Here is a 27629-nt window from a genome sequence, read left to right on the forward strand (position 1 = left end):
TGTTTTTTAGATTATACATATAAATGAAACTATATAGTATTTGTCTTTTTCTGTCTGATTTATTTAATCTAGTGTCATACCCTGAAGGCTCATCCATGTTGTTGTAAATGACAATATTTCATTCTTTTTTATGGCTAAGTATGCACACACACACACACACATACATATGTTCCATTATGTATATATATTCATTATTTACATATATATTATATACACAAACATTGTACACATATATATTCCATTATAGACATATATAATGAAATATATAATGGAATATATGTATGTATGTACCACATATTCTTTATCTATTATATACATATATCCATTATATATATTCATTATATATGTGTATATATATATTTTTTCTTCCAATATTTTATTTTAAACTCAAGTTAGTTAACATTTCGTATAGTTGTATACATGTATATATTATACCACATCTTCTTTATCTATTTATCTGTCAATGGACACTCGGGTTACTTCCATTATTTAGCCATTATGAATAATGCTTCAATAAACATAAGAGTAATATATTTTTTTGAATTAGTGTCTTCATTTTCTTTGAATAAATACCCAGTAGTGGAATTACTGGGTCATATGGTATTTCTATTTTTAATTTTTAAGGAACCTCCATATTGTTTTACACAGTAGGGTATCAGTGTTATAATTCTTTTCCAAAACTCCTGAGTTCCAGAGCTGGTCAGGGAGTGAACAATTTTATATATTGTAATCTAGTTAAAAGAATTTTGTTTGCCTCAAATTCTACCGAATATATCAATGCCTTCTTCTAAAAGGGAGAATTTATATCCTAAATTCTACTTCTTGATGCATTATGGCCTTTGGACAATAGTCACCTTTTGCAGCCCTGTCAAAGTGGTAATTGTAGCTTCAGTCTCTGGATCAGAAGGATGTTTGAAACTCAATATACACCTACCAGTTTCACATCACTGTCAATGAGGATCATCTCTGAGTACTTGCTCAGCTCTCCCTCTGTCTGTGTGGCCCATTACCCTCTTCTCAGCACCCCCTTTGCTGACTCAATTATGGCTGTCACATGTGATCTGAGCACTGCTGAAAGGCTGCAGCCTTTGCTCCATGATGCCTGTTAAAATCTGTGTCTGAAAAGCTCAAAGTGGCATACTCCTCACAAGCCAGCAAGTGCAAGCACTAGGGTGACTGTGTCCTTGTCTTGACACTGCTGGCATCTGTCTTCTGTTGTTATTTCTCAGCTCTCTAGGTTTCTTCAGTAGGACACCGGACAAAGTGTACAGGTCTTCATTTCATCTCAGATAATGATCTTTTAAAGTTTCCTAGACACAAGATTCACTTGATCCTAAGACATACACAGTTGACCCTTGAACAGTAAGGGAATTAGGGACACTGACCCCCTATGCAATTGAAAACCCACACATAACTTTTGACTCCCCATAACTTAACTACTAATAGCCTACTATTGAGTAGAAACCTTACTGATAACATAAACATTTGATTGACATAACATAGTTCATATGTTTTTGTATTCTATACTGTATTATTACAATAGATAATATAGAGAAGGGAAAATGTTTTTAAGAAAATCATAAGAAAGACAAAATACGTTTACAGTACCATACTGTAAAAAATCTGTGTATAAGTGAAGAAACTCATAAACATGGAGAACAAACTGAGGGTTACTGGAGGGGTTGTGGGAGGGTGGATGGGCTAAATGGGTAAGAGGCACTAAGGAATCTACTTCTGAAATCATTGTTGCACTATATGCTAATTTGGATATAAATATAAAAAAATAAAAAATAAATTAAAAAATCTGTCTATAAGTGAACCTGTGCAGTTCAAACCTATGTTGTTCAAGGGTCAACAGCATAAGATCTTAAGTGGTAATAGCAGAATTGGTCTGCTTCAGATCAGAGCATGACCAATTATGCTCATTTTCTTCACTGAAAATATTCTCTTTACTTCTCCTTCTAAGAAACCTAAGCCTTATGGGAGCAGCTTTTGGAAAAAATAGGTTAAAATATGTTATTGGTAAATTTAGAGAGAAAGCTCATCTGTTTTTAAGGAGCATGTTTCTATTTATTATACATATAAACTACTCTTACTACTGTTTGCAGCTTACATAACAATTTAGAGTTTAGCATAGAGAAGGGGCTGACAAACTACAACCTGGGGGTCAAATCTGGCCCATTACTTAATTTTATAAATAAAGTTTTATTGGAACATACACATCATTTGTGCATTGTCTATGGATGCTGTCATGCTACATAGTAGAGATTAGAAGAGACTGGGTGCCTCACAGAGCCTAAAATATTTATTATCTGGCGATTTAAATAAAAAGTTTGCCAGATAAGTATCCTTTGGGAACCATACGCTTAGCACTCTATAGGTAAGCAGTATATATTAACCTACAGCTTATGAATTACAAATAAGTAATTAAAGCTACTCAAGTAAGTGCTATGGTTTAAATCCAGTTTTTCACTACTTATATTTTAGAATATGTTGGCATTTATTTATTTATTTAAAAAATTTTTTAAAACATTTTTATTGTTGAGAGACAGAGAGAGACAGAGCATGAGCAGGAGAGGGGCAGAAAGAGAGGGAGACATAGAATCTGAAGCAGGCTCCAGGCTCTGAGCTGTCAGCACAGAACCAGATGTGGAGCTCGAGCTCACAAACTGTGAGATCATGATCTGGCCGAAGTTGGAAGGTTAAGCAACTGAGTCAGTCACCCAGGAACCCCTAGAATATGCTTAAAGTTGACGTTTATTTTTATTTTCTTTGAAATTAACTTTATTTTATTCCATTTTTGTTCTGATAAGACTTTGTCTCCACATTTTCAGTTTACCTCAGAAAAGGTGAAATTTCCCCACTGACATTCTCAATTTAAAAAAAAGCTTTGCAGATTTTCGAAGGTATTGATATGATATGAAAGTTACTCTGTACCAAGGAAGGAAATTCTCTCTTCCCCAACCCAGTCTTTGAATAACTCCAGATCAATGTGTATACACAGTGTCCTTGCTTTTATCTAATATGAAGAAAGCCAGTGTGCTGATGGCCTCTGAAAGGCTTTCCAAGTTGGCTCAAGATGAAATAAACTCTCCTTAAAGTAAAATAAATGGTATCCCACAATGCTATTGATACAATACATGCCATCAATAGTGTCTTTCCATTTTCAATAATACATCATAGCAGAGAGAAAGAGGTTAATAGAAGAATCAGCTTTTACTACTGAAAAAATATCTAAAAGAGATTTTACTCTATTTCGCTTTTAAAGGAATGCTCCCCTTAGACCCTATTCTTTAAGAAATGACAGTAATAGATAATATAAGAAAAGTGAAATCATTTTCTGGCTTTCTTCAAAGAAAAGTGCTTATTTAGTTGACGTAGCAAAATATTTCAAATTGACTAAGGGCTTGAACAAATGTTCAAGGTTTTTTTTTTTTTTTTTTTTTTTTTTTTTTTTTTTTCCTTTGGATCAATGATTATTTCCATTCTGTAAGCTTCAGCATGTAAAAGCTGTCCAATAGAAAAAAATATTGTAAAATTTTGGATCCATTGATTTTTAAGTGTTGTACAGCCTAGAAGAAGCTGTACTGGACAATAAAAAATTAGAAGGGAAGAAAAATAAAAGAATGCTAAAGGAGAAATTAACAGGTACCTGATGGGTAGGTATTATTGGAGGAAATTCAAGCATTATATTATTGTCGGCCAGTCAGTCACATTTGGTAGATAAACAACATTACATAGTGCTTTCTGTGAGCAATATTCTGTAGTGTGTGTGTGTGTGTGTGTGTGTGTGTGTGAATTGAGACATGTAATGGATGATGGTCATATGTTTGACACACTCAATAAATGTGGCCTCAGTCATGTGATTGACTTATGGCTGTTTGGAAGTTTGCCTTTTTCCCATGCAAGGAAATATATCTAGAAGGTAGGAATGACATCATTATAGTAATAGCCTGAATATATTCTAGTGTATCATCCTTGTGTTAATAGTACTTTTTTAGTTGATGGAAATCCAAATGGAACTTTATTGCTTCCATATAATGGAAAAGTACAGGTGGGAAGCTTGCAGTCTTTTCCTCCATCTCTCAGCTCTGTTTTCCTCTGTGTTGACCTATACTTAAGTAGGTTTTTTTCCCTTGGTGGCAAAAATTGGCTCTGGTATCACCAAGCTTGAATAGTCCTTAGCAGCAATGATCCTGGAGGGAAAAGAAATCCTCCTTCAAACCCCAGCATTTATTTCAATCCTGAAAATGCTTCTTGTTGAACTTATATAAGCAATTGTCCAGCCCTGGACTAATTAACATGTCCCGACATTTGGAGTACTGTGAGGAGCTCGAGTCATGTACCCACCCCTGGGAGGAGAGAACAGCCCACCCAAGCAAAGCAGGAGGTAGTTTATAAAATGAGAAGAACGATTTTGCGATAGGAGAGTGAGAAGAGGTGATGGCAGGCAGAAAGCACAGATTGTTTCTTCAATGATGTGACTGTAACACATCCATTTGTCTCAACACTATCGCTGAGGACAGAAATTTTATTTTATTTAATTAATTAATTAATTTATTTATTTATTTTGAGGACAGAAATTTTAGTGAGATTTAAAATAAGTGAAAGATGGTTCTTGTCCATAAAAGTAATCAGTCAATTCTTGGAACAAGTCTTTAGGTTGTTCACATGCTTCTCTGGTGAATTAGAAATGTCAAGGAAGGAAGAGAATTTAGATCATACACAGAATCCAATAACTCCTGTGTTCTGGATGCAATATTTAAATTCCAGGATGTCTTGTATGTAACATTAGTAAATATTGACATTTTATTAGGGCTGAAGAAATCACTGGTTTGACTTTTTCCTTTGTATATACCTTCTAAACTACTACATGGTTAGAGTATGATTTTGTTAGAAGATACTTTATTAGAGATGTGACTTGTTAGAAGTTTTTTTTTGCAAATATCATATTATTGAATTGTTTGCTTCTTGAGCATGTGAACCAGAATTGGTCTATAAGACCCAAAAGAAGTATCCCAAGTTCTTTTATATAATTTATAGCCATATTTAAATGGATATAAAATATATACCATACAATTTTTATTCATATAAAATTTGGATATCTGAAAACTGTAAACCTAAAGGTCTGTGCTTTTCTTACAAGAAAGAAAAAAGTGATCAAATTATTACAAGTTTGAGTAAATCAAATTCTTTTGATCATGCATATATATAAGTAAAAATATCATGAGTATGTATCTCAATATAAACATCTTTACTTTATGAATTATAGAGACACTAATCTACATTTTAAATATAAGGAAAGCTTGATTTCTTTCTTATGTTTTAAAATTAAAAATAATTGTCAATACATGTTCTTTTTTTACCCCAGTTTCTTGCTATGCAAGAAGAGAAATAAGAAAAGAAATAGATGATATGTACTTTAACCATTTAAACTTCAATTAAACTGGTCATATAGTAAATTTTCTTTGACTTGTCAAATTACAGATATCTATGGGCTGGTTTGGTTTCAGATAAGTATGGTTACTTCATGGAACTGGCCTTCAAAGGCTTGTGAATACAGGGTATGCCACTGTGTGTGCATGTATGTGTTGGTACTTTTTTTCTTTTTTAAAATCTTGCTTTTTCTTGATTTTAACCCTAAAATTTGAGAATTTTGTGAGGTGATCTTTTGAGTACCTGACCAACTGTAATATTTCTGAGTACTCCATATTAGAGAGCAGGTTCCAAAATGGACCTTGGGAATGCTGTGAGGTAGAAGTTAATTTCAATTTCTTACATTTTGGCATCCCTCTTCTCTTCCTCAATTGTGTTTCTCATCTGAATCTTGTTGCCATTGAGTCTTTCAGTCAGTTTTTTGTTAGTTAATATATTTAGGGAATAGAGTTTACCTTCTTGGTTACATGCACTTAGCATATGAACTCTAGAACCCCGAGGTCACTTCAGGGTTTAAAAGCAATGATGGTGGGAATTGGTATATTTCATCACAATTCTCTGCTACTTTGCCTTAAATCCCCACTAGAATGAAGTCCTTGAAAACACGTAGGAATTTTTCACACTTTGAGTGGTAAGGTAATGGAAGGAGTTGGCATGGACAGAGAAAGGATAGAATATCCACTCCAAGACTTTGTTTTCACACATATTATGTCTTTAAAATTTTCTGTTCAACTCTGACCCATATAACATAAATGATTTGAGAATATTGATCTTAAATGAATATCAATTCAGGCTAGAAATCGACCCATCTTTGAGATTTATATCATTTAATAAATTCCTAACTGATAAAAATTTCATCCTTCCAAAGTTGAGCATGAAAATATATTATTGTCCTGTAGAATAAAATAGTTTTGCAAATTTAAATCTATCGAAAATAGAATCCCTTGAGTTTGACTAATTAGATTTGTCTAGAATTTTTCTTTCTCGTCTCTAGCCATGGTCTTGGAAACACAAACTCTGTCATAATTATAAAATTATAGGGTTAAAATAATTGGGGATGGCCTTGAAGAATAATTTAGTGTATTCCACTTCAGGCGAGGCTATACCCAAATCATTCTGGAGATGTGAAAATCTACTCTGTTATAAAATTCCATCACCTGTGTAGTGGGTTAAATGGTGGCTCTCAAAAGGATATATCCAAGTCCTAATCCTCAGAACCTGTGAATGTGACTTTATTTGGAAATAAGATCTTTGTAGATGTAATTAAGTTAAGAAGAGTTCATATACATTAGGCCATAATCGAATGATGAATGTCCTTACAAGAAGAGACGTTTAAACACAGACACAGAGAGGAGACTGTCATATGAAGACAGAGATGCACACAGGGGAGGGCACCATGTGAAGATGGAGGCAGAGATTGGAGCGATGTATCTATAAGCCAAGGAATACCAAGGATTGTTGGCAACTACTAGAAGCTGGGAGGAAGGCATGGGATGGATTCTTCTCCAGGGCTTTTGAAGAGGGCATTGCTCTGCCAACATCTTGATTTTGAACTCCTGGCCTCCAGAATAGTGAAGTAGTATATCACTGTTGTAAGAAACCACCCAGTTTGTGGAGATATTTTATGGCAGCCACAGGAAACTAATGCAACCTCCCAATTACTATTTAGAAAAACTTACCATTTCACAATTTTGCCTAAGACCAGCTCCGGATCACTGTCACTTATTACATATGTTCCAACATGCAAAGACAGAAAGGACAGATAAGGAAGGTGACCATGGGTGTAGAAGAAGCATCATAAACTGAGAAACAAAGGTCTTTTAAAGACATACTAATGTTCTATAACCAAACTAGTCAACTTCTTCTACTGTAAAATCTATCCTTTTTTTGTTCTAAGAATAAAGAATTGGAAATTAGAAAAGAGAAACTTGGTTCTAGTTCCTGTCTTTATATTCCAACTTTTTTTTTTTATTGGCTGAAGTTGCTGTTTTCTAAAAGCTAAGCTGGCTCTTTCTTTCATTAGACTCAAAACTAATCACAGCCTTGCACTTCAGATTTCTCTTAAAAAATTTTGTTACCTAAACATGTTATTCAAGTCCTCCAAATTTTTAAACTGCAGTGTAAATAAAAATCACTGGTGTATTATTATAAAATACAGGCTGTTTAAGCCCGACCTCTAGGAATATTTATTCATCGGGTCTGATATGAGGCTCAGAAATTGGCATTGATTTTTATTCCTTTTAACAACTTCCCTGTAATTTTAATATTGGGGGTCCATGAGCCACACTTTGAAAAACATGCTCTAGTCCATTGTAGCTCATCTGATGGCAGCAAATTCTAGTGGAAAACCAAAGTAGTCATGCTCTTTGTTTCCGTTTATAATTCAAATTCCATTTTTTCTTAAACCAGTTTGTATGAGATCCAGCCGATTTTTTTCTGTGACTTTGAGAACCAATGCCTAATTTTTTTTAAGTTTATTTTTTTATTTTGAGAGAGAGAGAGAGAGAGAGAGAGCGTGCACGTGCACAAGCTGACATGTGGGGCAGGGGCAGAGAGAGACGGAGAGAGAGAATCCCAAGTAGGTTCTGCACTGTCAGCACACAGCCCAACTCAGGGCTTAATCTCACCAACCGTGAGATCAGGACCTGAGCCAAATTAAGAGGTGTATGCTTACTTGACTGAGCCACCCAGGAGCCCCACCAATGCCTACTTCTAAAGTTTTCAGGGTTCCTCAGCATTTTGTTCTGTTTGTCTGATGGTTTTAGTCATTTGCCCTCTTCAAGAGTTTTGTGAGGAGTGTAGGGATCTACCTCATCATTCCAGCTCTTCCAGTGGTCTACACAATCTATCATCTCTCCTCTTCTTTCCTGCATCTCCTGGTGCTGGAGGCATATGATCTCTCTCTTGCAAGCAACCCCTGGTCTGGATTTGGCACATGAAAATCACAAATAAGTAACTAAAAAAATATGAGGCACGTTTACTATTATTAGCTCAATGTTCAGAAATCAGAAGGTAAGCTATTGTATCCAGAATTGTATTTACTTTTTCATTTTTAGTGTTCTGGGAGCTATATGGACACTTCTGGCAAACACAGGTTCACAGATTCATTAATATTTGCAAGTTCTTGACTTCTATTGGAAACTCTGAACTCCATTTTGATTTCCAATTTTTAAATGAAAATGATTTTTTTTTTATTTAGATGCACTGGGATATATTGTTTCAGCTGGCTAACATCTGGATGCTTTCTCAGCACATGCTGAAGCCGGCATTTCTAGCATTGGGTAGTTTGTTCCAGGAACATAAAGTGCTCGTTATTTACCATTGTTATTTTCTCTGACTCTTGAGAAAAGTCAATGCTACAAAAGTGCAAACTTAAATGAAAAAATGAATTAAAGCTGATAGAGTTCAAAATGTTGATATTCTGATTGTTATCTCCTAGGTTCAACCTAAAATGATTTTTTTTTCATTTTTAGAAGAGCATAAAAGAAAGACCAAGTTAGATTGATTTTACTCCTTTTTATGTAGACTATAGCCAGTCATTCATGATTCTAAATTTTCCACTTTATAAGAACCTCTTGGAATCACAGAATGCATCACTTGATCTTGAATAGATGTTAGAAAGTATGGAGTTATGTCTCCCACACAGTTCAGAAACATCCTCTGCTAAATCTTTGGCAAAGGCCACTCATGCTCTGTCTGCCTAATGGGCACCATTCACAGGCTGCTCTCCGTGGTTGACTACCAGCCTTTACATTGGTTTACCTTGAAAGTAGGTTATTAAACATCATTAATAAGATGGAGAGTAGATGCAATTCATTAACTCATTAATTCACTGCCCACTTGGTACAAAAAAGATTTAGTACACTTTATGATGGAAGTAGCATATGGCTTTGCAGTCACACAGTTCCCAGTTCGATTGCTAACTCACACACTTGTGTCATGACATTGTCACATGACTTGTGTCATGACTAACCTAGCTAGTTAAATTTCTAAGACTAATTTTCTTCATCTGTTACTGTGAACTTTAATAATGGCACCTATTTCCTTGAGTTGTTGTGAGGTCTGAGTGTGTGTTGGGAAATTAGTAAATAATTCATGTTAATCACTATTACGAGTTATTAGTTTTTAATCACCCATTGTAGCAGGAAGAAAATTGCCAGACATTCATAGTATATAGGGATGATAGCAAGATTTGTTTGATTATTTGGGGGACCCTATTAAACTTCCCTCTGTTTAGGCAAAGGAAGTCTAAGAGACTGGCCCACCTTTTCTAAGAAAGTAGATTTGAAAGAATGAGAATGAATGAGAGTTGTGGCTTATATGACAGCCAGAGGTATTGAAGGGAAACCTGCTATAACAGTTTGATGCAAGAGGGGAAAACCATTGACAAGAAGCAAAGTAATTCCCTCGTCTTCTAAAGCATTAACTTTCTGAATTTTGTAAAAACATTCATCAGTTACTTTATGCTACAGTGAGGGAAAGGAAATGGCGATCCCAGAATAATGAAGAACATGAAAATATTAAAATTTATTGTTTTATATAAAGAAAAAAATGGCAATTTATTCATCCAACAAATATGTATGGGGCTCCTGTTCTCTTATAGTTTCTGGAGATGATTCAGAAAACAAAGATAAAAAAAATGAAAGGAAAATTGTTTTCATAAAGTTTGCATCCTAGAGAGTAGGATGCATAAAGAGCAAACACACAAATACATCATAGTCAGGCAGTAAGTGCAATGTTGGAGATAAAAAGTGGTAGAGAATGAGACAGTCTTTTTTGGTAAGGCAAGAAGAAAACTGAACATTGTAGGACCAAGCTCTGAGATGAAGGGACAGTGCATTTTAGGCAGGAGGAAGAGTCCACACATCCTGGGGTAGGTTATGCCAGTAGGGCTGGAGGGAGAAAGATTCTGTGGCATGGAGAAAATGAGTTGAAAGAGGCAACCTAAGGTAGCTGAGAAAGAAGAAGAAAAATCAGAGGGGAGCCTGGGTGACTCAGTTGGTTGAGTGTCAGATTCTCGACTTTGGCTCAGGTCATGATCTCACGGTTCAGGAGGCTGAGCCCTGCATCAGACTCTGCGCTGACAATGAGGAACCTACTTGGAATTTTGTCTCTCTTCTCTCTCTCTGCCCCCACTGACGTGCTCTCTCTCTCTCTCTCTCTCTCTCTCTCTCTCTCTCTCAAAATAAATAAACTAAAAAAAAAAAAAGGAAAGGAAAAATGAGAATAGCAACAGGAATTGAAGTCAGGAATGATGCTTTGTACATGACGAAGATAACATTTAAATAAGCAGGGTGAACTAAAATCTATGATGCTTCTCTAAGGAACTTTTATGCAATAGTTTCCAGGTGTTAGAAGATAAAGGTCAGCACTGGGATGTCATCAGTGGCGATGAAGATAAAGTCATGGATCTGAAACTCTTCAGAAAGAGAATGAAAGGCAAAGTAAATTTGACCTAGAGGATGAAGGAGAGGGCTCGTCCAAAGACCATCTTAGAGTCCTGATTAGAAGAACTCTGTGGTGATAGTACTGACAGAGAAGAAAGTTAGTGGGAAACCAGAAGACAATGGGCACCAGTGTCCAATATGCTCCAGGTGAGCTGGTAGCAGAATATCTCAGTGGAAATTTTCAATTAGAGGTTAGACCATGAATCTATTTTTATTTTTTAAAATGTTTATTCATTTATTTCAAGAGAGAGTGTTTGATCAGGGTAGGGGCAAAGAGGGAGAGAGAGAGAGAGACAGAGAGTCCCAAGCAGCCTCCACGCTGTCACCACAGAGCCCGACTCAGGGCTCGATACCACTAACTGTGAGATCATGACCTGAGCCCAAATCAAGAGTCGGGCACTCAACCAATTGAGCCACCCAGGCATCTCTAATTTAGAGTCTGGCAATGAATGGAAGAGAGAAAGAGCGCATTACTTAGGTAAGGCAGTCAGATTAAGAAAATACATTTCTCAGGTTGGGATGGAGTCAATACAGGGTCTCAAACAGGGTGTAAAGAAAAGAGCTGTTGGAGATGGATATATTCAGCAAAACATCATTTGGCAGATGGGGAAGAATAAAATCTAGGATTCTGCGCTGTGAATGGGTGGATTATAAATAAGGGTTTTAAATAACGTTAATTCTGCTTCTAGTATCTAAGATTTCTAGATGTGTTCATCCTATTGAACAGTTGACACATAGTAACCCAAGACCACAAATTCCTTTGAGTTTAATTTCAGGAATACAGGAAGGTCGGAATGAAGTTGGTTGATAATTAGCCATATTTCCATGAATAGTCAGAGGACAAATAACTTTATAAAACCAAACGAAACCCAACACAAGGTTGGTGAGGCTGGAGTGATACCGAGGAGATGAAGGGGGTTGCAGTGACGCAAGACTCTGAGATCCAAATTTATTTATTTCTTTACTCAGCAATTATTTGTTAAATACCGATTAGATCATGGCCACTGTGCTGGTTCTGAGGATAGTGGAAAAGATCAGAGAAGTATGTCCCTGCTGTCATGAAGCTTCAGTCTACAGCAGAAAGCAGATACTAAAAAGTTATATAATTAATACGAACTATATTAACGTTGTGATAGATGCTATAAGTAGAGCACAAATCAGAACAGGGTCCACTTCAGATCCTCTGTACCCATCCCCCACTTATGTTCTCTCTCTCTCAAAAATAAAAAATAAACATTTCAAAAAGTAAGTGGAGCATAAAAGGGTGACCATTATGTTCAGTTTCATAACCTTCACTGAGCTCAGTGTGACAGTGATCTCAAGTACATTGCTATAAAATTAAGGTAACTGTATGCTTTATCATTCAACCAGTTCCCTGGTGTTAATGATTCTGCTGGGATAATGAGTACCAAAAGGATCATGGTCACTGTCTTTAAAGTCAGCAGACAGAGGATTCAAAGTAGAAAAGTGATGAGAAGGAGAATGATAAATTTGTCTGGCAAGTAAACAGTGCTTTTCCTGTGATGAATCAAGGGGCAAAGAAAAGAGTTATTTAGAGAAGTCTGATGGGGTGTAATTAAAACTAATAGCATGAAGCTAAACAAAGGAAAAATTGAGCTCAGTACCAAGGAAAAATTTCTAACAGCCAAGAATGATTATAAAAGATACTCCTAGAGAAAGGTATTTTAACCAACACAAGCTTAAATATTGAAAATTAAAATGGGGAATACGTGTGATATATACACTGTAAGAAATACGCCTTCACCATGGAAAGATAATTAAACTGAGAGATCTTTTTTTTTTTTAAGATTTATTTATTTTTGAGAGAGAGAGAGAGAGAACAAGTGGGGAAGGTGCAGAGAGAGAGGGGGACAGGAGATCTAGAGAAGACTCTTGGGCTGACAGCAGCAAGCCTGAGGCAGGGTGCGAACTCACAAGCTGAGCCAGGAAGTCATGACCTGAGCCAAAGTAGGATGCTCAACGATTGAGCTACCCAGGCATCCCCTGAGAGATCTTTTCTACCTCTAATTCTCAATATTCTTGAAAAGTTCCTTTTTTTGTTTTTTTGTTTGGGTAAAGAGTGCATCTTAGTGATTGTGGTCACTAATCACACTCAAGGCACTGAAAATCCTGAGAACAAACATCGGTACAACTCTGATCATATCTTACTTTTCATTTGTTCACTTTGTTTCTGCCTAAAAAAAGCAGAGTCTATGGCTAAAATTCCCAAGAATTCTTTCTTAAAATATTAACTTACCAAAGACATAAATTAAGTGAAAGTGTCTTCATTGGGCGCCAGAGAAAGACCAATCTGAGATATCCTATCTCTTGCTGTATACTTTAAAAAGCAAGGGGAACTGGTTTTATCTGGGAATAGGAAGGGCGGCAAGGCAGAATTCTAGCTTCTATAAATATTATATAAACCTTTTAATTCGGAAGGAATCAAAATTCATTTGGCCTAAACTAGATACTTGTCTCAGTTACTCTGTTAGTATAAACCTGGCCTCCTTGTGCTGGCAGGAATTGGCAGCGAAACTAAGTGGTGGTCGTGGCTCAGTGTGAGGTGTTCATTCTCTCCACGTTGGGGGGGCAGGGAGTAGAGGACGCTGAAGGCAGAAGCACCGACTTAAAATGAAGCATCTGATCCTTAAAGATCCCCTGGTATTTGTTGTTTGAGATGTCAGCTGGATTTCAGTTCAGATAATGACATTTTGCTTGTCGAAAGCCCCCAGCCATTTCACGTGGAATCTTCCTTTCCCATCAGAAATTGCTCTGCGTGTGATGCTGTGCTTAATTAAACAACTGCTGTGGTAGTCCACAGGTAGTGTTTGTTTCAGTGGTCAGCGAAGTGATCTCTCTACAGGCTCATGCTAGCCATATTCAGCCCAGGCTTGAATTCTCTCCAGGGAAGATTCTAATCTAAGAGCCTCGGTAAAGAAAATAAGTCAGTCTTTAAGAAAGAAAGATGAACGCAGAAATGAAAAAAAGACATGTTGGGTTTGGGGTGTTTGTTGTAGCAGGCTGAATTTCTGGATGGCTGCTTAGTACGTATTCCAGTGGACCAATCTGGTCTGGGCTGTGGCTGCTTACTCCTTTTTACAAGAATCTTGGGATCAATTCGTTTTGGTAGAAAATGTGAATGATGGGAAGGTCTCAGGCGATTCATTGACCTTCATTCCAAGGATTTGGGAGAAATTGGATGATTAAATGGTCAGGGAATCCTCAGACACATTTTCTTTATTTTACATTTACTGAAAATATTCTCAGTTGAGAACTTTAATTAGATGAAAATAAGGTTTAGAATCCAGATGTAAGCCACCCAAGGAAAGTACTGACCTAAAGGCTAATAGCTCATCTCAGAACTTTTATTATTCTTTTAAATGGTTTTAATTATGAATTTTTTTCTATGGGTATAATTCTACCTTAGAGAATTTCTAATAAAAATGGGGCACCTAGGTGGCTCAGCTGGTTAAACACCCAACATTGGCTCAGGTCATGATCTCCCAGTTTGTGAGTTTGAGCCCCACATCGGGATCTGGGCTGACTCCTCGGAGCCTGGAGCCTGCTTCAGATTTTGTGTCTCCCTCCCTCTCCACCGCTCCCCCTCTCCTGCTCATGCTCTGTTTCTGTCTCTCAAAAATGAATAAACTTTAAAAAAAAATTAAAAAAAAATAAAATTTCTAATAATAAAAAATAAAAAAGCTTCTTTTGTATTCTTTAATCTAGAATAAGTAGAATGAATTCTTTTGGGGGGATATATTATTATCAATGCAATACAAATATTGTTCAACAATATGTTAAAGTGTCAACTTTTTATAAATTAAAGTTACAGGGAGGATATTGTGAATGTCAAAAAAGCAGAATATTAAATTTTTGTAATTTTACCTATTTAAAAAGATATCATAAGGGATATTTGGGGAAGAGAGAGAAAATCTGATGAATTTTAGAGCTTCTTTCTGCATGGGTTCACCTAGATACACTATCCTTTAATGATTTTAATAGTAATTCTATACAGCATATTGAAAGAGAAAGCCTTTAATTGTTGGGAATTTGTTTGTGTGGTCCTTTTTTTATTGTAATGAGAAAAGTATTGATAATTACAGTAAATCTTACAATGTCATATTATTGATGAATTCAAAATAATTACAAAATGTTACCATTGTTGAATTGGTAAGTAAATAAATCATTTTTTATACTGGAGAAATAGTGCCTTATTTTGGTTTCCTGCCAAAGGAAGGAGAAAGATCAGAGCTTCTTTGTTTTGGGGTTTTCTGCAATTTTATTTTAATTTTTTAAAGAGAAGGGGAATGCAAGTGTTCACTTATATGCTAAGAAATATACTCCAGTAAAAAGTTTGAGAGAGAGAGAGAGAGAGAGAGAGAGAGAGAGAAAAGCATGGTTCACCTGTTTTGTTCATTGAAGGAAAAACTCAGAAGATAGCAGCAGCAACATGTTGTCTCATCAGCTTTCCCTCATCCTCGTCTCCATTTCTATGCTTTCCAGACAGCTTCAGAAGAAAAGCTAAGGTCAAAATTTCCAATTTTCTGTTGAAAGTTTTGTGAAAAATTGGAAGTTTAACCATCTGAGAAAGGAATCCTACCAACAACATGTTAGTCACTTGAAAGTCTCTTGTTGACACTTGTCAATTATCCACTGTGTCAGTTATCTGGAACAATGTTTTCATCATGGGGTGATAGCTTGTCTGTAGTAATGTCATTCACAATTCTTTACAACAATTTTTTAAATATTTATTTTTGGAGAGAGAGAGAGATAGAGAGACAGCGCAAGTGGGTGAGGGGCAGACAGAGCAGGAGACAGAGAATCTGAAGCAGGCTCCAGGCTCTGAGCTGTCAGCCCAGAGCCTGATGCAGGGCTCAAACTCATGAACCACGAGATCATGCCCTGAGCCGAGGCTGGACACTTAACTGACTGAGCCACCCAGGCGCCCCAGTTGTTTACATTTCTAGACTCTTATCATCCCAGTTTTGTTGACTTGTTTATACATTTATCTCCTTTCTGTTCTAGAAAACATTTCACATCAGTGCTATGGACACTAGAGATAAAACAAGATAAAATGACGAACACATTATGCCAATGAAGAAAATGGACTCAAAGAAAATGAGAATAGGAACAAAATGCAGATGTCAGGAGGATGTTACTGAGTAAATTTCTTAAGATTTTTTCACTGCTTGCAAGAGGGCTGTAAGTTGGGCTGTAATATAAAGTAATATAAGGATAAGAATAATCATTTGCTTAGAAGAAGCTCAATTACTCTCGATGCTAAGACTGGCAGTGATATCACCTATGAGTCTTCCTAAAGAAGAAATGCAATTTAATGAGCAATATCCTTGCAGCATCCTTATCTGGTATGGGACAGCATATAGATGTGGGCTGCCTCTATTTGCCTAGAGTTGAATCCAGGGTCTGTACATAGCTCTGGCTAGCTATGTGGCCTCAAGAAACTTATTTTAACATCCACATTTAGCATTTGTAAAGTGTGTCCACCTCATCGGCTGAGATGAGAGATAAATAAGGCAATGTAGATAAAATGCCCAGCACAACACCTGGCACATGAAAAGCGCTCGACAGCTTTTAGATCTTCTTAATCTGTGGTTATGTGGGGAACTCAAAGACACGTCAATGGTAGCTCAAATAACTGTGGTTACAAAGGTAGTTTGATGTAAGAATAATGTGAAGCACTACAGCCTTGAATGCATGTTTTTAAACACACACACACACACACACACACACACACACACAGACACACACAATTTTGATTTTTATCTGTTCCTTGGCTCCCTTCTATGTGGTAATTTTAGCCTAAGCATCTGGCCTATGTTGAAGCAGGTTTAGCATCTTGTTTTACCAACTCCCAGGTTGGCTGTGAGAATGAGCATTCGCAAAATAGCTGGCTGGCTCTGTCAAGGGCTGAGAAGGGGCTCAAGGAGTTCCCAAAGTCAGCAAAGATGTGGATCAGGAGATAATTCGGACCAGCTAAGTAGACACTAAATGAATCCTTTTATTGTTTTTTCCCCCTTTCTACAAATCATTTCCTCATTTTAAGTAAAGAAGGAAATAGAAGGCTGGGAACTTTGGCTCTTTCAAAGCATTTCTCACAAGTGAGAAAAGGAACTGAGGGTTGCCAGCTTCTGTAGGAAGAGCTGTGTAGCCACTGCCACACAGAGATGAAAGGGCCACATTTTCCTAAGTATTTTTCTGTGATTGGAGTTACAAAGAGTGATGCATTTAAAAGGTCAGCGGTTGATGCTTGTTTTTAGTGTCGTTTTGGCTGGGAAATGGCATGTTCAGAGACTGGAACTCTGACAAGTGAATTCTGAAGCCTTCCAGCGCAAAAAATCAGAGCAAAAATGAGTGAATGGATGAAAAAGGTGATGGATCCATTAAGTTTACTGAACAATCAATTTGGTATCTCAAAACCTGCTAACCCGATAGATAATCTCTTGAATAGATTTCGTTTTAACTTCCGAAACAGTATATGAGTGACTTTCTTAATTTTCTTTCTTTCCTCAGAGTGTGAAATAACATAAAAACTATTGCATGTATTTTTCTTTCCTTTACATTGTTCATGTCAGGTGTATTCCTCGGTATGCAGCATGTTACTTACTTTAGTCATATCCCTAGATCTTCTTTATACAGTTTTAAGAGCTTTTTGCTCTCGGTGGATCCTACTCCTTTTTTCCTTTTTCTCGTCTGAAGAAGAGAACATGGCATAGAGACACTACTGTACAATTAGCTAATAATATGACACAGTTCAAGTAATGTATCTTCAATTGTTTCATAGTACCTCTTCTGGGCAAACTTAGTGATTACGCTTTTTAAAACTTTTTTTTTTTTTTTAAATCAGTAGAAACATTTCTGGAAGTAAAAGAATTCCTCATCAACCCAATATGCAAATTAGAGGAAAGCCGAATCCTCTTACTGAAATGAGAAGTCTTCCTGGTCTGCCAGCCTCTCCTTTCTCCTGCCTTTTGGTGCATTCCCGAGGGCATCTACAATGAACCTCTAGGGCAATGTTTCTCAAAGCGTGGCTCATGGAACATGGGTGGCCCCTGACAGTGTATGGGTGATTCATAGGAATTTAGGTGATATAGGATGAGAACATGAAATATTTGCTCACATGCATGTCATAAATTTGAAATAAAACAATAATATTGGTTTTTGTAACAGAAATGTCTTTATGTTCTGAATAATCATTATGTTTTCAAAGATGGTATATGTTCCACAAGCTCTGAATTATTCAATTTGTTTAAATAGCTTATATTCACATCATTTGTGTATTATTCTTTGCTTATTAATTATCCTATTTTTTTGTTGTTGAGACCATAATGCTGAGTATGTACTGAATCACAAAACAGATCAACAATTAAAATATACTTTTCTGAATTATTAAATTAATGACAAAATAATCATACAATTGCTGTAATTAAAAGTTTTTATAATCATTAAGGATGAAGAAGGCTATAGTTTCATTATGGAATGTGAATCTTTTGCTACTGGGATAAGTGAAATTACAATTATGATGGTTTATAAAAATAGCCAAGGAGCAAAACTGGGAGTCATGTTAATGAATTTTGGAAAATCAGACTTTATCAGATCAATGCACCATTTGACCTTGGTCTCTAGTGTGTTGTCTGTTACAGAACTTTTTTTTTTTTAATTTTTAATTTATTTATTTTTGGTGGGAGAGAGAAAGAGAGAGGAGAGAGAGAGAGCGTGCGCTCATGAATAAGGGAGCGACAGAGAGAGAGAGAGAGAGAGAGAGAGAGAGAGACAGGTTCCTCACTGTCGATAGAGAGCCCGATGTGGGGCTCGAACGCATGAACCAAGGAATCATGACCTGAGTGGAGATTTAGAATCAGACACTTAACCATCTGAGCCACCCAGGTGCCCTTGTTATAGAGCTTTTTCAAATAGTAGAAGGAACCCAGAGTTTTATATAATTCTCAAAGTTATTCAGTGAAATCTCTGACAAGTCAATTATTTCCATAAAAAGGAAAAAATAAATAAATGCGTCATCAGCAAAATGAAGAATAAGCTAAAAGTAGATTCAAAATTTTAGTTCATGTGTTAAAAACATTTATAAGATATTTTTTAGCTGAAAAGTTTCTGAAATCATTCTCAGAGTTGGAGATAAATCATAATAAACATTTCCCGGTACTATTTTATCACAAAATGTCAGTGGCATACTTTGAAAGAGAAATTAATATAGTATGTCCATAAGAGCAGGCATTTGCTTTAAATTGGATACCATAATTAATATTCAGATTATGAATCAGTTTTGACAACAAGCATGCTCTGGAGATACTTGGTCCCATACCACCACAGTAAAGTCAATATCACAGTAAAGTGAGTCAAATAAGTTTTTTGGTTCCCAGTGCATATAAAATTTATTTTCATACTATACTGTAGTCTATTAAGTGTGCAATAGAATTATGTCTAACGAAAATGTACATGCCTTAATTAAAAATACTTTATTGCTAAAAAAATGCTAACATCATCTGAGCTTTCATAGAGTTGTAATCTTTTTGCTGGTAAAGAGGTCGATGCTGATGGCTGCTGACATATCAGCGTGGTGGTTGCTGAAGGTTGGGGTGACTGTGGCAATTTCTTCAAATGAGACGATAATATATATTTTGCATTGATTGAGTCTCCCTTTCTCTGTAGCATGTGATGCTGTTTGATAGCATTTTACCCACAGTAGAACTTCTTTCCAAATCGGTACTAATCCTTTCAAACCCTGCTGCTGCTTTATCAACTATATAATATTCTGTCTGCCTTGATGTCATTTCAAAAATCATCACAGCATTTTATCAGGAGTAGATTTCATCTCAAGAAACTACTTTCTTTGCTCAGCCATGAGAGGCAACTCCTCATCCATTCAAGTTTGATCACGAGATTCCAGCAATCCAGTCCTATCTTCAGGCTCCACTTCTTTCTAGTCTAGTTCTCTTACTATTTACACCACATCTGCAGTTACTTCCTCCACTGAAATCTCAAAGTCATCCATGAGGATTGGAATCAACTTCTTCCAAAGTCCTGATAATGTTGATATTTTGATCTCTTTCATGAATCACAAATATTCTAAATGACATCTGGGATGGGTGAATCGTTTCCAGATGGTTTTCAATGGACTTTGCCCAGATCCATTAGAGGAATTACTATCTATGGCAGCCATATAGCCTTAAAAAATGTATTTCTTAGAAAGATTTGAATTTAAGAGTCTCTTATGGTTTGCCTCTCTCTCTCTCTGTTTATAACTATTTTTCCCCTTCCCTTCCCCCATAGTCTTCTATTAAGTTTCTCAAGATCCACATGAGTGAAAACATATGATATCTGTCCTTCTCTGACTGACTTATATCACTCAGCATAATACCTTCCAGTTCCATCCACGTTGCTGCAAATGGCATGATTTCATTCTTTCTTATTGCCAAGTAGTATTCCATTGTATACATAAGCCACATCTTCTTTATCCATTCATCAGTTGATGGACATTTAGGCTCTTTCCATAGTTTAGCTATTATTGAAAGTGCTGCTGTAACAAACTGAGGGTGGATGGGGGGGGTGGGAGAGAGGGGAAAATGGGTGAAGGGCATTGAGGAGGGTACTTGTTGGGATGAGCACTGGGTGTCGTATGCAAGCGATGAACCACGGGAATCTACCCCAAAAAACAAGAGCACACTTTACACAGTGTATGTTAGCCAATTTGATAATAAATTATACTAAAAATTTAGAATAAAAAATTTAAAAAAAGGCTTGAAAGTCAAAATGACTCCCTTATTCATGGACTGAAGAATGGATGTTGTGTTAGCAGGCATGAAAACAACATTAATCTCACTATCCATCGTCATCGGATGGGTACCCAGATGTATTGTCAATAAGCTTTTATATTTTGAAAAGAATCTTTTTTTCTAAGCAGTTGGTCTCAGCGGTGGGCTTAAAATATTCAGTAATTATGTTGTAAACAGATGTACTATCATCCCAGTTTTGCTGTCCCATTTACAGAGCACAGGTGGAATAGATTCATCATAATTCTTAAAGGCCCTAGGATTTTCAGAATGGCAAATGAGCATTTCTTCAACTAAAAGTGACCAGCTGCATTAGCTTCTAAGAAAAGAGTCAGCCTGTCCTTTGAAGCCACACATTGACTTCTTTCTAGTGCAAGATGGCAACTTCTTCTTATAGAAGATTGTTTCTGTGAATTGAAATTCTGTTGGTGAGTGTAGCCACTCTTGTTAATTACCTGAGCCAGATCTCTAGATAACTTGCTGCAGCTTCTATATCAGCACTTGCTGCTTCACCCTGAACTTTGATGTTGTGGAGATAACTTCTTTCCTGAAACTTCAGGAACCAACCTCTGCTGGCTTTCACATTTTCTTCTACAGTTTCCTCGCCTCTCTTTGCCTTCCTAGAATTGAAGTGAATTAGGACCTTACTCTGGATCAGGCTGTGGTTTAAGGAAATGTTGTGATTGCTTTGCTTTGATCTTCTCTCCAGACCACTGAAACTTTCTCCATATCAGCAATAAGAATGTTTCACATTTTTATCATTTATCATTTTATCATTCACATTTTATCATTTGTGTGTTCACTGGAGCAGAAGTTTTAATTTTCTTCAAGAACTTTTCCTTTGCATTCACAACTTGGCTAATTGGTACAAGAGGCCAAGCTTTCAGTCTATCTTGGCTTTTGACGTGCCTTCCTCTCTAAGCTGAATCATTTTTAGCTTCTGGTTTAACGTGAGGGATTTATGAGTCTTCCTTTTACTTGAACACTTAGAAGCCATGGTGGGGTTATTAATTGGCCTAATATCAACATTGTTGGGTCTTACGGAATAGGGAGGCCTGAGGAGAATGAGAGAGGTGGGGGAAAGGCTGGTCAATGGATCAGTCAGAACACACACATATATTAAATTTGACATCTTATGTGGGCATGGTTTGTGGAACCCTAAAACAATTAAAATATTAACATCAAAGATCATTGATCACAGATCACTTTAAGAAAAATAATAATAATGAAAAACTTTGAAATATTGTGGAAATTACCAAAATGTGACACAGAGACATGAAGTGAGCATACATTGTTAGAAAAAATGGCACTAACAGACTTACTTGATGCAGGGTTAACACAAATCTTAGATTTGTTAAAAAAAAAAAAAAGCAGAATCTGTGAAGTACAATAAAGTGAAGCACAATAAAATGAGGTAGGCCTCTATGTATGTAGCATGTATATGAAGGAGAAAAGTTTGATAATTTTTTAATCATTAAAACCTCTTTGTGATGTTTAATTTTATGGGTCAATTTGATTGGGGCATGAGATGCCCAGATACATGGTCACACGTTATTGTATGTTTATGAGAGTGTTTTTGACTATTAGCATTTAAGCTGACAGACTAAATAAAGTAGATTTCACTAAATAAAGTGAACCACCACCCATCAGTCGAAGACCTGAATAGAATAAAAAGGCTGACCCTTCCCTGAGCAAGAGAGAATTCTTTCTGCCTGACTGCCTTTGAACTGGGATATCAGCTTTTTCCAGGCTTTGGACTCAAATTGAAACATCAACTCTTCCTGAATATGAAGCCTGCCAGCCTTCAGACCGGAACTGTATCACTGGCTTTTCTCGGTCTCCTGCTCGCCGACTTACCCTACAGGTCTTAGGACTTATGCCAGATTCCACAATTGTGTGAGCCAATTCCTTATAATAAATCTCTTTCTGTCCCTTTCTAAGATATATATATATATTATATATATATATATAATCTAATATTTCATATATGTATTATATATTATTAGTTCTATTTCTATGAAGAACCCCGACTCATACACTTTTTGGTACCAAGAATGATTCTAGAGAAACAGAACTTTAAGGATGAGTTTTCTGAATTGGTGCTGGGGTTTCTGAGATTGGCTCTCTAATGTGGTTAGATTTAAAAATGCTAATGACTCTATTTCTAGTAGTAAAGAGATCACAAATAGTCTATGGCATGATCTGTCAATAGATATATGCAAAATATTACCATCAGATACTGTAATCTGACACTTAGAAGAAGCAAGTATCTGGGTGACTATGTATAACTATTGTTGGATATTTTAATCAAACAAATGAATATAATAAGGTTGGCTAATGTCTCGGTCAAAATAGTGAAAGAAACGGATGAGCTCAGAGACACAAATTCCCAGCTTAGTTGCATAAGCGACCTTAAAGTTTCTGTGTATTCCTTGAAGGATATCCTTATTTTGTATAGCCGCAGGGTGAGACTGATGAATCCAACCCAGAATCTCACCCAGCAACTGGCTGAATTATAATCCAAGTTAAACTCCCAGGTTTGCAGTGTGTTTATTTGTAAAGTAAGAGCACTGATGGAAAAAGTGGGATTCCCAAAAGTTGGAGTGGGAACATGTGGGAAGATTGATGAAATTGGGGACACTGGACCCCTAAAATCTGATCAGCCTTCTTTGCTAATGGAAGAGGCCTCTCCACCCTGACTGAGGGGATTAGCTCTGCATCACCTGAAGAAACTATAGAGGCTTTCCCTGAAGTTGTTGCCATGCAAGGCATTGCTGATTCTCCTCAGGACCACCTCCACCAGCCATCTTTGCTTCTAGACCCACAATTAGACTCAAATCCCAGCAAGACCCCTAAAGATGAGGCACAAAGTGTGACTCACACAGAGGTGGGTGATACTTTAAAAGAGTTGCTTGAGCTTTCTAATCTTTACAGACAAATGTGCAGAACGTTTGTAGGAATGGATATTAAGGGTCTGGGATAATGGTCGAAGAACTGTTAAATTGGATCAGGCTGAATTTGTTGACACTTATCAGACATCTGATAAACAGACGTTCTGCATTTAATATTGTAGCTCAGGGAGTTAAAAGGGGTCAAACAGTTTGGTGTTGAAACATGGACCAAAAGGTGGACCACCGTGAGTCAGTTAGAAATGCCTGACCTATCTTTCTTTAATATGAGGAGGAAATTCAAATTCTAATGAATTAAGACCCACTCACCCACTCTGGGAGGGTCCAGAAGTCATACCTTTCACCACTTCTCTGAGTAATAAATTTGTGAGGGGAGTCCAAGCATCCTTGAAGAGCTCTGTGACCATTCTTCTCTGTAAGACAGATCTCTCATGGTGGGAAAGGAAGACACCGAATTGAGAAACCTAAATGCACGGCAGTGGATCCTTGTGTCTTAGGGTCAAGTGTCATCACTTAATCACCAAAAGCAAGATGGTTGTGGTTAGTGTAGTGGAGAGAAGAATGAAAACAGCAATCGGAATAGTCTGATTCACACAGATCTAAGGTGTTGGCTAGTTGGTCATGGTGTTCCTAGAAATGAAATGGCTGGAAACTTACTAAATTCTTACCTGATATTTATGGGCAGAAAAATTCTAGTTTAAGTGAACAAAGGTCTAATCTGACTCATAAAAGTAGAGTATGGTCCCTCAACAAATTCCCAGACTTGAACCAGACCCAAAGCCCCTTGAATGAAGAGAAGACCAAGTTCCCTTGAGGAAGGACCCTGGAACACTGCCAAGAATTTATGCTGTTAATTTTTCTTCAGCCTTCTCCAAAGGGACCTACAGCCTTTTTCCAGGGTAACTGTATACTGAGGAAAAGGAAATAACCAGTCATTTCAGGAACCACTAGATACTGATTCTGATTTGATTCCAAGAGACAAAACATCACTGTGGTCTACTAGTAGGGGCTTATGGAGGTCAGGTGATGAATGGAATTTTAGCTCCTGTCCTCACAGTGGGTCTTGTGGGTCCCCATACTCATCCTGTGATTATTTCTCTTTTTCCATAATGCATCATTATGAATAGACATACTTAGCTGACACAATCCCCACATTGGTTTTCTGACCTGTGGAGTAAAGGCTATCCTCGTGGGACAGACCAAGTGGAATCCATTAGAACTGTCTCTATCAAAGAAAATAGTAAATCAAAAGCAACACTGCCCCCCTGGAGGGATTGCAGAGATTAGTGCTATAATCAAGGACTTCAAAGATGCAGGACTGGAGATTCCTACCACATCTATATTCGACTTGCCTATTTGGCCTGTTCAGAAGACAGATGAATCTTGAAGGATTCCAGTGGATTTTCATAAGCTTAACCAGGTGGTGACTCCAACTGCAGCTGCCATACAAGACGTCATTTCATTGCTTGAGCAAATTAACACATCTCCTGGTACTGGATATGAAGCTATGAATATGGCTTTTTCTCCATACCTGTCCATGAGACCCACCAGCAGCAATTTGCTTTCAGTTGCCAATGCCAACAGTACCTCTCCACCATCCTATCATAGGGGTGTATCATTCTCTAGCCCTACATTGTAATTTAGTTCACAAGGATCTTGATAGCTTTTCTCTTACACAAGATGTTATATTGGTCTATTACACTGATAGCATCATGCTGCTTGGACTAGTGCGCAAGAAGTAACAACTTCTCTGGTCTTATTGGTAAGATAGTTGCATTTCAGAGTGTGGACAAGAAATCCCACAAAAATGCCGGAACCTTCTACCTCAGTGACATTTCTAGGGGTCCAGTGGTGTGAGACATGTTGAGATATCCTTTTTTTTTTTTTTTTTTTTTTTTAGAGAGAGAGAGAGAGAGAGCACACACATGTGTGTGAGTGGGGTGGGGGGGGGGTAGAGAGTGAGGAAGAGAATGGATCTCAAGCAGTCTCCATGTCCTGGAGCCCAACATGGTACTCGATCTCACAACTGTGAGATCATGACCTCAGCTAAATTCAAGTCAGACACTTAACCGATTGAGCAACCCAGGCCACCCGAACTATATCCCTTTTAAGATCAAGAATAAATTGTTGCTTCTGGTCCCTTCTACAGCAAGAAAAGATTCGGTGCCTAGTGACCTCTTTGGGTTTCAGAAGGAACATAGTGCTCATTTGGGTCTGTTACTCTGGCTCATTTATTTGGTGATCCAAAAAGCTGCTAGTTTTGAGTGAAGCCCAGAATAAGAGAAGGTTCTGCAACAGATCCAGGCTACTCTACAAGCTGCTTTGCCACCTGATAGAGATGCTGTTTGGAGCCCTATAGATGAATTGCATCATGGGCCCTTAGGATTTGGGAGCAAAGTCCTGTCATCTTTCACAGCTAATTACTTTTTTTTTTTTTTTTTTGAGAAACAACTCTTAGACTGTTCTTAGGACTTAGTAGAGATTGAATGCTTTACTGTCGACCCCCAAGTTATCATGTGATCTGCCCATCATGAACTGTGTGTTATGATCCACCAAGCCATAAAGTTGGTGCACAGAAGCACTTCATCATCTACTAGGAGTGATACATACATGGTTAAGATTGATCAGGCCCTGAAGGCACAACTAAGTTACATGAAGAAGTGGCCCAAATGTTCATGGTTCCTAATCCAACTACACTACCTTCTCTCTTCTAAGCCTTCACCTATGGCCTCATAGGGATTTCCCTGTGATTGGCTGAACAGGAAGAGGGGACTCAGGCCTAGTTTATAGATAGTTCAGCATGATATGTAGTCACCACATGAAAGTGGACAGTTATAGCACTACTGTCCCTTCCCTCTCTGGGACATCCCTGAAGGACAGCAGTGAAGGGAAATCCTCCCAGTGGGCAGAACTCCAAGTAGTGAACCTGGCTGCCCACTTTACTTGAAAGGAGAAATGGTTAGACATATGGTTATATACCAATGCTTTAACTGTTGCTGATGGTTCAGTTGGGTGGTCAGAGACTTGGAAGGAACATGATTAGAAAATTAGTGACAGGGAAACCTGGTGAAGAAATATGTGGATAGACTTCTCAAAATGGATTTACAGAATACCTTATCTACTGCCATGGTGTTCCACACTGCAGTGCCTCTGATCAAAGAACGCACTTCACAGAAAATGAAATGGTGGCCGATGCTCACAAAATTCACTGGTCTTACCACATTTCCCACCATCCTCAAAGCAGCTGACTTGACAGAAGGTTGGCATGGCCACTGAGGACTCAGTTGCAGTGCCAGCTTGATGGCAATACCTCATAGGGCTGGGACAAAATTTTCCACAAGATTGCATGCTCTCTGAATCATTATCCAATATATGGTGCTGTTTCTCGATAACCAGGATTCATGGGTCCAGGAATCAACGGGTGGAAATGGGAGTGACATCATTTATCATTACTCCTGGTGATTCACAGCAAAAGTTTTGCTTCCTGTTCACACGACCTCATTATGCTCTGCTGGCCTAGAGGTCTGAGTTCCAGAGGGAGGAATGCTTCCACCAAGAAACACAATGGTTTCATTGAACTGAAAGTTAAGACTGAAGCCTGGATATTTTGGGGTCTTCAAGCCTCTGAATCAATAGTCACTGTGCTGACTAGAGTGACTGATCCTGACCACCTTGAAGAAATTGGTGTACTACTCCACAATAGGGGTAAGGGAGAGTATGAACCCATTTCTTGATGTTACCATGCCCTGTGGTTAAGGGCAATGAAAAACCACAGCACATTCCAGGCAGGACTACCAATGATCCAGACCCTTCAGGAATGAAAGTCCAAGTTACCCTACCAGGTAAAGAACCATGACCAGCTTAGAGGCTTGATTAAGACAGAATAAATAATTATATAATAATATATGGTATATATGGTATACGGTATAATAATATATGGTATATATAATATATGGTCATAATAATTATGACCATATGACCAGTTACAGAAATGAAGACTATAATTGTCATGAATATTTTCTCCTTATGTT

Source organism: Panthera onca, chromosome B1 (assembly GCF_046562875.1).
Source record: "Panthera onca isolate mPanOnc1 chromosome B1, mPanOnc1 haplotype 2, whole genome shotgun sequence".
Taxonomy (NCBI): domain Eukaryota; kingdom Metazoa; phylum Chordata; class Mammalia; order Carnivora; family Felidae; genus Panthera; species Panthera onca.